This window comes from Thalassophryne amazonica, chromosome 6, assembly GCF_902500255.1.
Source record: "Thalassophryne amazonica chromosome 6, fThaAma1.1, whole genome shotgun sequence".
Lineage (NCBI taxonomy): Eukaryota > Metazoa > Chordata > Actinopteri > Batrachoidiformes > Batrachoididae > Thalassophryne > Thalassophryne amazonica.
In genome coordinates, this window is record NC_047108.1 from 96,947,200 (window position 1) to 96,959,359 (window position 12,160).

Consider the following 12,160-nt stretch of genomic DNA (forward strand, 5'->3'; position numbering starts at 1 on the left):
GCGCATAGAGTGAGTATGTATTGTGTATGAATTGAGTATATATGGAGTATGTAAGGCGGATGTCATCCGCATTCAGATTTTTGAACAGCTCAAAAATCCTGGCTGCGGACATGCGTGTCTCTGCGGATGATCACGCGCGTGTTTGGATGACGGCCGACTCATACAGGCATGTTACACAGATTTTGCGGATGTTTGGCAAATATGGGCCAATTTTGTGCACAATCCATATACAAATCCTTCTAAACACCAGTGGGACAGGGTCCTAAAGGCTTGCGTGCATAAAAACATGCACAAACATGATTCCACTCACAAGTAACAGTGCGCAACAGCGGTTGTGTCTATCAAATGCACAAAATAGCTCACCTTGTCGATTTAATGTTTGCCTTCATGAATATGCAGTTTGGGGTTTGTCCACATGGGTGCGCAAAATTGTTGGAGGAAACATGCAAATAGGTGAGGATGCACATGTAACATCATTTATCAATGTCAAAAGGAATTTAGTGGGTGCTAACAGTGCCTATATTTTGCATATTTGAAACTGTGGCGTTAATTGTTGCACTTGACAGAATGTTGTAGATTGGTGTTTGACCACAGATGCTGCACAGAATAAAAAAAAAAAAAAAAAATTCATTGTAAATGTCAGTCATACTTAACTTTATTTTGTGCTTGTTTCTTTAAGAATAAATGTCTCCCTGTGTCACAGGTAGACTAAAAACAGAACACATAGAGTCTGTAAAACGGCTAATCTACCAGTTTACCCATCAGTGTGAAACAGAGATTAGATGGATAATGTTGGGTGACTAACCATAGTCGACTGAGTACATTTAGTAGACTTAAAGATGAAACCGGGCCCACTGAAATGCTGTATTGTTTGGCAGTGTTGTATAGTAATGAAGTAAAATACTTCACTACTGTACTTAAGTACGTTTTGGAGACTTTGTACTTTACTTGAGTTTTTTAAATTCAGATTACTTTCACTTTTACTTCACTACATTTCCATTTCTGACCTTAATTGCATACTTCTACTCCGATACATTTTCTATTCGCCATGCCGTTACTCATTACAAAAAACAAAACAAAACAAAAAACAAAAAACAAACAAAAACACACACACACACACACACGAAAAAAGTCATGTTTTCACACAGAGACACCACTTATTACTAGTGACTGCAACGAAGTCAGGCTGAGGCATGTCCGGAAGGCTTTTTTGCAGTTGCACACTTGTTTGTCAGGAAAATGGTCATTTCTCTACATCGATTACAGACCTGCAGCGGGTCTGTAATCAACTTTTCTGCAGCGCGGCTTTGCTTTGAACCTTGAACCAATCGAAGCAGTGATTTGCGGTCGAAGCAGTGCTTCGATCTGCGATTCGTGGATTGATTGTTTTATTTTGCTTTATCCAAATTTTTCCCCACTAAAACCCTGAAGAGCATATGTCTGTGAGTAATATTTAATATTTTTATGTTAAACCGACCTGTTATGGTCTTCTGAAAAACAGGACTGATGCTAACGCGTTAGCATGTCTATGGCGTTTTCAATATTAAAGTTAGCATTAAGCTGTTCGCATCAGCACATTTGTGTTGATTTGTTTTCTGGCTCAGTGTTCGTTGTTGTAAAAGAGTCAAATTGTAATTTTTAAAATTTATTTTTATTCATATATTATAGCAGCAACAATAATACTCTACATAATAGTCAATAATAATAGACTAATAATGTTACAATACAGTTTTAGAGAAAGAGACAAAAAGAAGATAATGAAACAAAACACAACAGAAAAGATAAAACCATGTAACAATGAAAATAAATAAATACATATAGAAATAAATGTTTCCTGTGAACACCTAGTGAGTAGCCTACTCTTGTTTAGGTTTTGAAACCTTGTTTCTGAAGTGGTGTTGTGTGATGTGCACAATTTTCAGTATTTTGACTAATACTACCAGTCATTTACAAGCCTAGATGAACTTTCATATATATAAAAAAATCAGTCCGTTTTTGATTATTAACATTTACTTGTACTTTTACTTTCAATACTTGAGTACATTTAGTTGTACATTACTTGTCATACTTAAATACAATAAATACTAGATACTTTAAGACTTTTACTTGAGCAGCATTTCAATTGGTGACTTGAACTTCTACCAAAGTCATTTTTTAAATGGGTATCTGTACTTTTACTTAAGTGTGATTTTCTGGTACTTTATACAACACTGTTGTTTGGTATCATCAACGAAGCATGTCTGTTAAGTGTTGTGAGAACAAATGCCAACATTGCAAAGTGGTAATGCTTTAGCATCCCAACTGTTTTTGGAAGGTGTTGCAGGCTTTACATGCAAGAATGGATGTATAATGACAAATAAACTGAAGTTGACCACACAAAACATGAAATATCTTGGGTTCATGCTGTAAGTAAGACCCTCCAGCTGCTCTCTTGTTTTTTCACTTGTGGTCATCACAGCAGATCCGAGCTGGATATGCTTGTTGATTTGTCACAAGTTTTACACCGGATGCCCTTCCTGACACAACTCCACATTACATGGAGAAATGGGCAGGGGTGGAGTTTGAAAACGGAGCCTTCCACAGTGAAACCAAGCACACTACCGCTTGGGTTCATTCATACTGTCTCCAATGAAATAGAAGTCAAAGTAAATGTAAAAATCACTGTTTTTTCATTATTATTTGCATTTTCCATACTGTCCCACCTTTTTCTGATTCAGGGTTATAAATTTGCTTGACCATTGACACAGAGTCATTCAAGCGGTAACAAGGATCATCTAAAAGAGGCCTAAGATGTCCAGTCATCATTAAAAGTGTCAAATTGTGCCTAATTTCCCAAAATGTAGAAGAAGAGTGAGTGTTGAGCACTGCAAGCACATAGGGAGAGTCAAGCATGTACTTACTACAAGACAGCAATTCTCCCTATCACATAGGCAAAATCAACCCAGAATGCACTGCATTGCACCATCCAGTGGTTTTTTTTTTCAGACAACTGAACTTCTGGTCACTTTCACAGCACCTATGCAGCAGCTATGTCCTATTTCTACAGTGTCTACAAGAAAACTGCAAGTTTATCCAATTTTGAAAGTGAGACCATGAAGGTTTGGAGAGGAAGTGTCAGCAGGTTAGCGACCTCAACGGGGCAACTGTGCCATGGACACGGAACTTTTTGTCAATAAGCGTTGCTTAGTATTAGTGATGACTATGCTTATCTGCTTATTGACTGTGGTGGGACAAGTCAACGAATCAAGAAACACAAATGTAATGATGGTTATCAGACGTTTAAGGACTGCCATGTGGAACTCGCCAAACTTGGAAATGTGGAAGCTTATGAAGCATACAAAGCCGTGTGAAACTCAAAACACCCATGTGCCACTTCTCCTGAAGTGCACGGCTCTATTGGAGAGCTCAATGAGAACAAATGAAACAATCAAGAAAGACAAATGTGATGATGGCAGTCAGATGTCTGATGCCTGACATGACAAACTTGTGAAACCTGGGAGCATCAAAGCGTACAAAGCCGTGTGAAGTTACAGAAGTAGCGTCGAACAGCAGGATGATATTCTACGTGGTTGCTGTGTGTCACTTCAGAAGAAGTAAAATCAGGGAGCTGCAGTTATGTATCTATTTACTATTTATTACTAGTTTGTCCAGGCTGGTTTACACTTATTTGATGTATTTTTAATGCTCACTTTATGAGTACTGCACAAGTTCACAGTTCATGGTTTTATGTGCATAATCTTTGAGCTGAAAGAAACACCAGCGATAGCCATAATGTCATAGCTGACATTCTCTCACAGTGCAAACCATACACCTTCTGAGTAGAGGTGGGCGGATCGATCCTAATATCGATACCAACGCTGGTATTGATATTGAACAATCCTCGTGTAAAAAGGTCGATACTCAAGCTTTTTTCTCTCCCGCACGCACTGACTGCTGCGCACGCAGATTCATCAAAGTCTACTCTCTGTCTGTAAGAGCAGCGCTGAGCTGTGTCACACAACACGGAGCAGCACACCCTCCCCCCACTGGTCTTTTGTTGTTGTGCTGTCACGTGGCTCAGTGGCACCAGCCAACAGCCATGCAGGTAGGCTCAGCCTGGCCCGCCCACTCAGCACTCTCCTCTAGCCAACCCTCTACCTCAGGAGATTTTAAGTTGTGTTGAGTAATATTTTTTTAAACAAAAATGTTGATTATGATAAAGTATTTTGTTGTCACGCACAATGTTTGGCGAAATTCTATCCTAGATTCTTTTGGATCCTTTGGATCTATGAAGCTTAAATATGAAAAAGTATCGGTATCAGTATCGATATCGGTGATACTGGGCCTGTATTTACTTGGTATCAGATCAATACCAAAATTCCCGGTATCGCCCACCTCTACTTCTGAGCCTCCCTAAGTTACCAGTCATTTGACATGAATGCAACAAAAGGGTACAAGTATCTTTCCACAAGTCTTGGTACCAAAGAAATCTTTTAATCCCTTGAGGTCAATGGCTGAGGTCCACATTACACAGCCATACAGTCAGACAGGGAGCACCAGGACCCTTAAGACTTGGACCTTTGTTCTCCTGCAGAGATATCATCATTGTCAAACAACTCAATCCAGCAACCTGATGACTCCATAAGCTCTTCCCAAGCGTCTCCCAACCTCAAAGAGGGATGATCCAGAGACATGAACGTCACTGCAAAGGTAAGTGAATGTCTTGACAAGTTTGATACTTTAACCACAAATGCAGATGCATCTCTGCTGGCCAGGTGCTGCAATGAGGGTATCCATTGATTCTGCAAAGATCACATCATCTGAAAAAAACCCCCCCAAAAACAAACAAAATGCAGGAAAATAAGGGCTTCCCCTTCACTTCCTCAGACAGTTTTTTTTTTTCCTGAGTAGATGCCTGGATCTCTCATGACATATCGGGCAGTACCCAGCAGAGGGCAGTGTTGTGATTTTGTAGAGCTGCATCTGAACAGCTGTATCTTTTTGGTGTGTAGCAGATTTCTCTTCTTTGGGGAAGAATTAAAACAATGCAGTATTGTACGTTTTTTAATTCCTTATTTATTTATTTAGTTAGTTATGATAATGTTCACTGATCCACAGAGAACCAAGTGAGCCAACACGATAACATTTCATCTGTCGTCCCCAGAAAGTTGTTGAATGGAGCTCTAAAGATCTAATAAAATTGGATATGCCAAAAATATTTATGCAAATAAAAGAGTGTACAAGAAAGCATTAATAAAGTAGGGACCTATTCTTTTTTTTTTAATGAATTCTTATATAGAGCAGTCTCCATATTATGCAGTGTCATTTTAAGCCTGACCTCCAGAAATTACAATCAAAGGCAGGTGAATTAAGTGTTATCTTAATTCACCCGATGTTCATCGTGTACAAACTGACCTTAACTACACAACCAAAGATGTGCTGTCAGTCTGACAGATGAGCGCGTATTCATCAGGAGGGGTAATAAACGAGAGTCACCTTGGTGGGTCTACATCGGGAGTTTTAGAATTCACACCAACCCCCTTCTGTCGTACCTGATTGATCAAAAGAGAAGGGACCCGCCTGCCTATTTTGGCCTGTCAGATCCATGTGTAGCAGCTGGTTGTCCTGAGAGAAAATGATTGTCTTCGGCTGCATCTGTGTTGGTTCCTTACAGCGGCATTTTGTAGTTGGTTTTATTTCCATCGGGACTGGAGAGCAGTTTTTCCTCAGTAGAGGGCTGATGTGATGAGCAAAACATGGAGTAAGAGCCAGGCTTTCCAGTTGGGTATAAAGGGTTTTACAAACTCTCGGAGAAAACAGGTGTTTGGCTCAGTGGCAGAGTTCACTCACTTCAGCGTTTGTCTTATTGATTGCACTGTGACTGGCATTCCCCTCTCAGGAAAATTGGACAGAAGGTACTCAGGCCTCTCAAACAGGAACTGGTTCTGCAAATACTGACTGAACAGTGACATTAAGAGATATCACTCAAGATGTAAGTACCTCGGTTTTTATAGCATATACTGTCATTCTTGTCGTAATTTAAGTGGAATATAGCCTTTTGGATTATTTGTTAGGGAGACGTTTACACGGACCGTATTTGTTTGGAACCGTCAAAGTAGCAGGTGTGAAAACTGCTTTGGATCATGGCGCTGACCAAAGGACCGAAATTTGGTGCGATCAAAACAATCTCAATCTGGCTCCAACAAAACCATGGTTCAGTTCATTTGCAGTTTGAAAACACTTTTTGGGATAATTCAGACTTTCGGACCAATTACAAGACACTGAAGCAGGTTACTGTCACCCAGTTAAACAGCAGAAGAAGAAAAGACCCAAAGTAGTAAAGATCCATTTGACAGTAGAAGAAGAAAAAGAGTGAAAGTAGTAAGAATGAGACCACCAGAATGAAAACAAGCCAACGTCAGATGCACACACGTCAACACATTAATCAATGTCAAGTATAGGAAGACATGGCCTAGCACTGTTGCCTCACAGCGAGAAGGTCATGGGTTTGATTCCCACCTGTGGCCTTTCTGTGTGGAGTTTGTGTGCTTTCTCCGTGTTTGCGTGGGTTCTCTCTGGGTGCTTGGCACATCCAGAGACACACGCAGGTTAGGTGTATTAGAAATTTTAAATTGTCCGAATGTGTGTGTGAATGTGTTTGTTTGTCTACAACCCCTGGCAAAAATTATGGAATCACCGGCCTCAGAGGATGTTCATTCTGTTGTTTAATTTTGTAGAAAAAAAGCAGATCACAGACATGACACAAAACTAAAGTCATTTCAAATGGAAACTTTCTGGCTTTAAGAAACACTATAAGAAATCAAGAAAAAAAGATTGTGGCAGTCAGTAACGGTTACTTTTTTAGACCAAGCAGAGGAAAAAAATATGTAATCACTCAATTCTGAGGAATAAATTATGGAATCACCCTGTAAATTTCCATCCCCAAAACTAACATCTGCATCAAATCAGATCTGCTCGTTGACATTGACCCTATGTGTGTTTTTGCAAGGAATGTTTTCACAGTTTTTGCTCTATGGCAAGATGCATTATCTTCTTGAAAAATTATTTCATCATCCTTAAACATCAGAAAAGTGTCCAAAATATCAACGTAAACTTGTGCATTTATTGATGATGTAATGACAGCCATCTCCCCAGTGCCTTTACATGACATGCAGCCCCATATCATCAATGACTGTGGAAATTTACATGTTCTCTTCAGGCAGTCATCTTTATAAATCTCATTGGAACGGCACCAAACAAAAGTTCCAGCATCATCACCTTGCCCAATGCAGATTCGAGATTCATCACTGAATATGACTTTCATCCAGTCATCCACAGTCCACAATTGCTTTTCCTTAGCCCATTGTAACCTTGTTTTTTTCTGTTTAGGTGTTAATGATGGCTTTCGTTTAGCTTTTCTGTATGTAAATCCCATTTCCTTCAGGCGGTTTCTTACAGTTCGGTCACAGACGTTGACTCCAGTTTCCTCCCATTCGTTCCTCATTTGTTTTGTTGTGCATTTTCGATTTTTGAGACATATTGCTTTAAGTTTTCTGTCTTGACGCTTTGATGTCTTCCTTGGTCTACCAGTATGTTTGCCTTTAACAACCTTCCATGTTGTTTGTATTTGGTCCAGAGTTTAGACACAGCTGACTGTGAACAACCAACATCTTTTGCAACATGCGTGATGATTTACCCTCTTTTAAGAGTTTGATAATCCTCTCCTTTGTTTCAATTGACATCTCTCGTGTTGGAGCCATGATTCATGTCAGTCCACTTGGTGCAACAGCTCTCCAAGGTGTGATCACTCCTTTTTAGATGCAGACTAACAAGCAGATGTGATTTGATGCAGGTGTTAGTTTTGGGGGATGAAAATTTACAGGGTGATTCCATAATTTATTCCTCAGAATTGAGTGAGTCCATATTTTTTTCCTCTGCTTGACCTAAAAAAGTAACCGTTACTGACTGCCACAATCTTTTTTTTCTTGATTTCTTATAGTGTTTCTTAAAGCCAGAAAGTTGCCATTTGAAATGACTTTAGTTTTTTGTCATGTCTGTGATCTGCTTTTTTTTCTACAAATTAAACAACTGAATGAACATCCTCCGAGGCCGGTGATTCCATAATTTTTGCCAGTGGTTGTATATGTGGCCCTGCGACAGACTGGCGTCCTGTCCAGGGTGTACCCAGCCTTGTGCTCTATGACTGCTGGGATAGGCTCCAGCCCCCCGTGACCCTTAATTGGAGTAAGTGGTTGAAGATGAGTGTGAGTGTGTATTTGTTTTGAGGGCTTGTTTTGTTTCTATATTGTATTAGTCCTGCTGTATTTGGTTTGGTGAGTGGAACTTGGCTGTGGAGGTGTAGCAACTTCTTGTAGGGTGTTCTTGAGCTAGCCAGCCATTTTGTAGTATGTGTGTGTGTGTGTCGGGGGGGATTTCTTCATTTGTGATTAATTTGCTGAATTCTGTTTTTGTCACCTATGAGTCCTGTGTGTGATCCTGGGCTTGCTTGTGTAGCAGGATGGATGACCTTAATGATGTTCAGCTGGTGGATTGAGTGCAGCTGGTTGTGGCAGATGAGTGTTTGCATAAAAGAGGAAGTGTGTGTGCTCTTCTTTCTCTTTCTGGAGACTGACTGCAGGTGTTTGGACGTGTTCACTTCCGTGTTCCCGTGAAGACAGGTAGGCGCCGGCCACAGCTGCAGGCTCGTTGAGGTGTAGTGGTGAGTGTTTAAGGAGGTGGTTTTGTTGTACAGAGACCTCTGTGTGTGCTGTCGTTGGTGGTGCTCTTGACGCTCTGGGGTGGTGTCGAGTTACAGCTGATTGCTGTGACGGACGGTTCGGTATGTACAGCACAAAGTAAGCTCTTCTTTCAGATATTTGTTATATTTATTTGTTTAAAATGTAGGATTTTGGACCAAGCTGTGGAAGGAGGCCCTGCTGCTTTGCTCTGGTGCTCTACTGAAAGATTTCGTCCCGTGAGACCCGTGGATGTGCCCTATTTGCTGCGGCGGTTTTGCGCTCAGTGTGGACGTTTGGAAAACTCTGCCGGGCTGCGTGATGCAAGGGCGCCCTCATGTGGTCATAATTGATGGTGTTTTAAATGAGTTTTTTATAAAAAAATTTTTTAACTAGAACTTCAATTGTTAATAAATTATTTGTTTGTATTTGGGAACCACGTCTGTCTCAATTACAACGAACCTGTGTGTCTTAGGTTGAAGTTATTCAGTTGTCGAATTCCCAGGGTGGTGTCAGAAGTCCGACATACCATGTTCGTTCATGATTTCTAATTGCCTTGATTGAGGAGTAAATTGTCCGCTTTGCCACACTTGCATGTTATAGGATGTTAATTTGAACGTGCCAGTTGTTCTGTTGTCTATCCATTAGACGTGTGTGTGTGGGGCAGCGTAGGATCTCAGGTTACTGGTGGTTGCAGGTCTGTGTACTTAATGCTCATTCGGGATGTGGCTGATTTACTTGGCATCAACTCTACAACTTCAAACCTTCTTGTCAACAACACATCACATTCTTTGTCCTTGTTCGGTGTCCAGACGGGCCAGAAAAGAGATTAAGCACATTGTACTGGGATCAGGTGATCCAGCTGTTGTATGAGGGAACTCCCACAGTCATGTCTGGAGTAATATCACTTTCCAGATTGTGTCTCTGACACCAAGATGTCCGTCTCTGGCCTTTACCACATTTCAGACTCTGGTATCATCTGTGACAGGGTGTCAGATAGCTGCCTATTGATGAATGATTAGAGTTGCTGAAGATGGACAGTGGCGCTGCCACCCACGGGGCTCCGGCTGAGACAGATGGGGCCCATTTGTAAGGCAGAGGTGGCCCCACAGCTGCATTAACTATTAAAGTGTGGTTCTACCAGTGTAATATACTCCAGCAGTCCTGAAACCAACTACAGCAAAAGAAGCTGTAATGTAAATGCGTCAGTGTGAACCTGTACATTATGGAGCCCAATATCCAGTCTGACTTTATCGGTGAAATGTGACACATGATTAAAAACTACAAATCAAAACATTGTGGTTATGTGGTCAACACGTGCTATCAGACAGACGACAACAGCCGGGTGTCACCATCCCATGAGATACTTGAACCGCTCCACTTGGGGCAATAAATCCAAAGACATTTTAATTTCCCCACCATATAAACACTGGGTCAAAGTTGACCTTGTTCTGTGGGATGGAACCAATTTTTCTTTCAATCAAAATACTTTATCCTTGCCCGAGCTTCATTCAATCCACCAGCTTTGGGCCACATCAGGTGAGATTTATTTTGTTCAACACATACATGGCTGAAAACCACCCACGCCAGGACTACCGCAGTGTGTGGGTGATAAACAAATAAACCAACCAGCAGACACAGGTGAAAACAGAATCTCCTTGGTGGAGGAAATAACGACTGCTGGTGAGACGGTAAGTGATACAAGGAGCAACGGAGCAGAAACTGAAGCAGAACCTACCAGACATCTGCACCTTTGGGTGGTTGTTTGTTTTAATCATCAGCCAGTGTGCACAGGTGGTGGTGGTGCCCTGGTTTGAGCAGACAGTTAATAGATTTTTGTTGCATTGCTGTTTCCAGTAAAACTCTTGAATAATGAGCGCAGATAGAATAGATTTCTCCTCTGTTTGTCACCCAAATGTGTCCTCAGAGTCGATTGGCTTGAAGGATGGAGGAGCAAAGAGAGCAGCGTTCTATCCTTGGGACTAAGAAGAGGGCCAGGATGGCATTCCTTCTGCCTGCTGAATAAATCATTGCTCAGTCCATTCCCATTCTGCAGCTATGCTCCAATTAACCAAAAGGGAGCCTGTGAATTAGGTGTTATGATAAATTACACAGCAGTAACAATAAACAGCAAAATGTCCCAAAGGCCAAACAGTTTTGCATTGCAGAATTTTTTGAAGCATTGTGTTTGTCTAATCAATTGATGAAACTCATCATGCTTATGCCCTCTGTTTTAGCCTCCACATGAAAGAACAGAGGCATATATTTGTGTTTCCCCTTGGGGATCCATGGGCTGTAGTTTGGGTAGTGTTTATAAAATAGAACTCAACCCTTTTATTTCCTGTTAATTACGTAATTTTTTAAATCTTAATTATTGTCTTAATCTATTTATAAATTGTTTAGGTTCTTATCATATACACATTATCATCTTTATTTTCATTATTCTATTTTGTAATTTGATTTTTAAATGGACCACAATGGAAATAAGTGTTTTCACTTTCTTGCGTCATCCATGTATTTTACATATTTACAATTATATTATGTACTTAGATTGAACTTACTAAATAAAAACACACATGCACACTTTCAATATATAGATGATTTACAGCCCTCTGCTGGATTGGGGTGTGAGTCCAGAATGTAATTATCAATGTCCATTGTTCAGTGTTAGCAAATATCTGTTGTTTCTCCAAAATATTAGTCCTATCAATGTTCCATTTTGGCGGCATTCATTCTTGACCCAAAATACAGAAGCATACCAAACGGCAAATGTTAGCTCTCCCCATTGTCCATGTTTCAAATTGCACGCACGCACGCACGCACAGCTTTTTGCCTTTTCTGCATTCTGCTGCAAGCAGGCACTTTTAATCTGACACACCCACAAACAGATGGTGGCGGAAGACATCAAACACACTACACTTCTCACTCATGGTAATGGCAACATGACACTATACTAAAATGACTAAAACAATTGAAATACAAAAACACAATGAATCAATAACACTAACAACACTATTAAACTAACATGAATGACAATAACATTTAAAACCCCAAATTCCCATGGTGCATTGCAGCACAACGTCCATTGTTCACTGGTTAGCTAATAACGCTAATTTCTGTAAAAATATTAGTCCTATCAACTTTCTGCTTTCACAGCGTTCATTGTTGACCAAAATACATAAACATGCCACACAGCAAATGTCATCTCTCCACAGTTTCTCCGTGATTGAAGCCATACACACACGCACACACACAGAGGCCACTTGGCTGTTACAGATATATACATACACACACCTCCAACTTCCTCAGCAGCTCTGATTCAGCTCAGCTGTGTGTGGGCTCGCTTGCACGGTCGATTGCAACTGCTAGTCAGACATAGAGCTGTCTCAACTCAAATTTCGCCATGACAGGGTCTGTTTAGGTACTGTATAAAACAAATAATGAAT